Genomic DNA, 4,484 nt, shown 5'->3' on the forward strand with positions numbered 1-4,484 from the left:
ACAAATTAAACTATTTAAAAAAAAAACAATTAATGTCAAGTAGTAGTTCTGCTTTTTACTACGTGTGGCTAAGTAATTTTGATTTAAAAGTTAGAATATTACAATTAAATATGTCGTGTGCATCACAGATTTCGTTATAATACCGACACATTCTTATAACTGGGTCATTTAATGCAACATTATTATTAGTAGGGAGTGGCAGCGCAAAGAGTTGTGGTACACGCATGGACCTACAGGGAACCTTGGTATCAATTTGTTTGAGGAAGTAAATATCAAACAAGCCACCCACTATTTTATGGAGACAGCACAGATCAGATAACCACATCATACTTTCTAGGCTTAATAGGTTAAACTTATGCAGTCTGTCATTGTATTCAGGCAATTGACGGCTCAAAGCTCACCTGCCACTTAAGTCTCTCAGAAAACGGCGTTGGATTGCGTCGACACGAACTGTATGCACATTATCTAAACTGATGAGCCGTATTCAAGAACGCTCCTGACCACAATGATCCATGACTTTGGATTTCTAAAGTGTCTGGCCGTCCGAAAAATGAAAGACAATAGCCTGTTTGCCTTGCGACAAATGTAATCGTAATGAGGCCTGAACGACAGAAACGAATCAAACGTGACTCCGAGGTCCCTAACTTTTGCGACACGTTCTATAATTAGGTAACCCCTTTATTTTACAGTGAAATAAAATTGACTATTTTTCTTGGCAGAAGAAATAATTTGACATAATATTTTGTCGTGTTAAGTGTCACGAGGTTCAGATCGCACCAATCCACAATTTTGTCTATATCTAGAGAAGCCGACAGTCCTCCATATCACTAATACGTCTGAAAATCTTGACATCGTCGGCATAAGCCAGACATTCGCTTTTAATTTGATCAAGAAGACCATTAATAAAAATTAAAAATACTAGAGGACCCAAGTTTGATCCCTGTGGAATACCAGAACTGGTCAAAAATGGAACAGAATCAAATCCATTAAGTGCAACCAACTGCGTTTGGTTCATAAGGTAGGATTTTAACCAACGATGCAGGTTCCCATATATTCCCAGACGATACACTTTAAATAAGGTATAGAGTGATTAACAAGGTCAAACGCTTTGGAAAAATCTGTATACACAGAATCAAGAGTCAGTTGTCCCTTTTCATTGAAATAATTATATAGGAAAGTTGTATATGGGACTAAATTTAAATTTATATATATATATATATATATATACTACTACTAATTATTATTTATATATATACTACTAAGAATGCCGAATCTGTTCCTAAATATTCAGTTAAGTCGTCGTCGGCACACTTGACGCACTAATGGTTTTTTTTGTTTTTGTAATATCAAGTGATGGGACGAACAAGTCATGCGCCTATCACCCTGAGACATTTTTATTTTTTTATTTTTTTGCGTGGGGAAATCCTCCTAGGATATACCCCTACGCCGCGGGGGCAGCGGGAGGTTATCTTGAGGACTTCTACCGGCTAAAACCCCACAGTGGCCTTCTCGGGTGCTCTAGTTGGAAGGATCCGGGATCGACTTTGCGCACCGAAACCCCACAGCACCTAGGAGGAGCTACGTCCTCTCCCTCCTCTCCTGACGACGAAGGAGGCCATACCGCCCCGTCGTCCTCCTCGCGGCTGCCTAACTTACTAGCGAACGAAACCCCCGCTCCGATCGCCCGCAGCCGCGAAGGTACTGTACTGAGGCGTAGCTTGGGATGCGTAGCGAGAGGTACTTTTAAGAATATAAAATGGAATAATTTTCAATATATACTTTATTGTACTTTCACATAATTTCGGTGTTGGGTTACAAATCAATAATGTCAAGATGCTCCATTATTTTCTCTTACTTCATTTTCAAAGCATTCTAATTATAAATCTATTCACTCAGCCAGTGATTCTACTCATAGAGTAGAGCCTAGACTACATCCCTCTTCCTCACAGCTGAAGGGGTGAATATCCTTAGCTGGTGCTCTACCTATGATAGGCAACTTACATCAGTGATCAGCCTTTACTACAGGCTAGCCACACACTGCTCGGAAGCTATTACCTTACCAACAAGTAACCACCGAGGAGGCTATGGCTTTAGTCTGCCAAAAACCTATCTAAAAGGATAGATCATGACCACATCCTAATCAAACACATAAAAATATAATTACTCGCTATCCTAGCTAATTAGGGAACCTGACTAAGCTCTAACACTTTATTTCAGCGACCCTAGACTGGCTGAATGATCCTAATAAAAATTCTAAACATCACTACTTCCTAACTGTTTCCCTAAATTATCTTCAACGTGCATGCTGCCACAACGACGACACAGGCTTGAGCATCCATCGGATGACCACCGGGTTACATCAATATTGATTTCCCAGCTGCCTGAGTCCTCATCCTGCATCTATCACGTTCCATCAGCTATTCTCACTTTCTTTAAACAAACCAGCACAAAAACACATATAACCCTAACAACATATCCTAACATACATATGGGATGGGGATATTCCATATGAAGATCGCCTAATTAATTAAATAAATATATTTTCCCCGAAATCAGACAGTTCTTGTTCATTTGGGAGGGTGAGCATGAACTATGCACATACACTGGACAATACATCTATCAAATTAAAAAAGAAAAAGTAAGTTATATCCTTCTAATCCCAATCGTTATTCTATCACATCCTCCCGTCTTTCAAAGTCTGCATTATCGGAAAATAACAAGGTCTCTTAAAATTCTTCACAATCTCATCGTGGTTCCACATGAAAAATAAATATAAAAGATTAATTAACCTAGTAGAAACCAAGAAAACATGAAATTATCTCCTATAAAACTTTTTCATTCTACTCGCATGCAGTAAATTCTGTCTACCCGATCTATTCCTAGTTATACCTAATCTTCTCACCATACAATTAATTCTACTCAATTGATATACTATCCTAAGTTTCTCGTAACATACCTCTTAGATAACAAAGCAATTCTATCTTTCTTATCAAACATTCGCTTCTGTTGCGATTGAATATTACCTACATATTCTTTACGAGAAATCATCGAAGCTGCTCGTTTTACAAATTCACCTTGTAAATTCTCCACTTTACTTACAACAGGTTTAAAAACGTTGCTTTCCCAATTATATTTTGTATCTAATTTCGGGAAAGCATACTTATAATTATTTTTATTGAAATTACAATCTTGACGTAATTGACATGGCTTATCACTTACATCAATTTTACTTATCATTTCTGGCAAAACCGAGAAGCTATCTAAACTTTTTGATACGGGTTTCAAAGAAGACTTTTCTTTCTTTGATCCAATATCATGGACTTAGAAAAAGAAATTTTGTTGTCAATTTCCACTTTTGACAACTCGAAATTATATTTTTTCAAAATATCTTGACCCAAAATTAAATATTCTTCAAGATCGTCTATAACCAGCAACCTCGAAGGACATTCCTTCCCATTAATCAACAACGACACTTTGGTGGACGACTGCACATTTATTGGCGTTGCACCCACTGTACGTAATGGAAAACTTGGAGTATCATCGGTACGCAACTGCAACCTTTCCGCAAAATAACGAGAAATTACTGAAACCGAAGCATTAGTATCCACCAACGCCTCGCAACTTACATCATTAATAAAAACAGATATAAAAGGTGCCCTATCTTCATTAAAACTATCAATTGTAAACAAATTTTCTAAATGTTCAGCTGCGCTTTTCTGACATTCACGATGAGGAGATCCCGACGAAGATTCACTACTATGTGCCTGTGAATACCCTTGACTTGGCGTATCCTGATGCACGACTGGTGCTTCTGGCACTTGATATTTCGACTGCTTAGACTCGGGTCTAATTATCGGTGCAGAGTCACCCTGTGTTTGCCAACAGTGTGAGTGCTCCATGTGACAATGTACTGGCAAATCAATATTTTATATATGCACCCGCCACCCTATCGATCCGGGGAACCAGTCGCCGGAAGTGCTCCGCGACCGTCCAGGACGAGGCCCAAGTATTTAAGTACTGCTCCACCTGGACGTCGACGTCACCAACGCGAATCGAGAAGCTGAGCGGTTTCCTCCCTCGCGGGAGTTTGTGGAACCACAGTGCCTCAGTTTTCTGAGGCGCTACTCGCAAACCCAGCTCCTTGATTATTTCGACGACTCGAGAAACCCCGAGCTCAGCGAGCCGGATAGTCCTCTCGAACACGCCAGATGCACGCCCGGGGCAGTGCGACCCTCAAGACAGCATCGTGTGCGAGGTTCCAAAGAAGTGGTCCAAGGACAGACCCCTGCGGAACCCCACCCACGACTCACGAGTTCCAGTGCCTCTCAGAGCTTTAAATCGTAAACATCTGAGGGGCGATGCCACTGCGCCCAGCACCCTGAGACATAAGTTAACAAGTCCCATGTGCCTGTAATTTCAGCAGCACCCCTCAAAACGAGAACACAGTAATACTGACATTACTGCTTGGCGGCAGAAATAGTTAA

This window comes from Hyposmocoma kahamanoa, unplaced genomic scaffold, assembly GCF_003589595.1.
Source record: "Hyposmocoma kahamanoa isolate Upper Pololo Valley unplaced genomic scaffold, ASM358959v1 117, whole genome shotgun sequence".
Classification (NCBI taxonomy): domain Eukaryota; kingdom Metazoa; phylum Arthropoda; class Insecta; order Lepidoptera; family Cosmopterigidae; genus Hyposmocoma; species Hyposmocoma kahamanoa.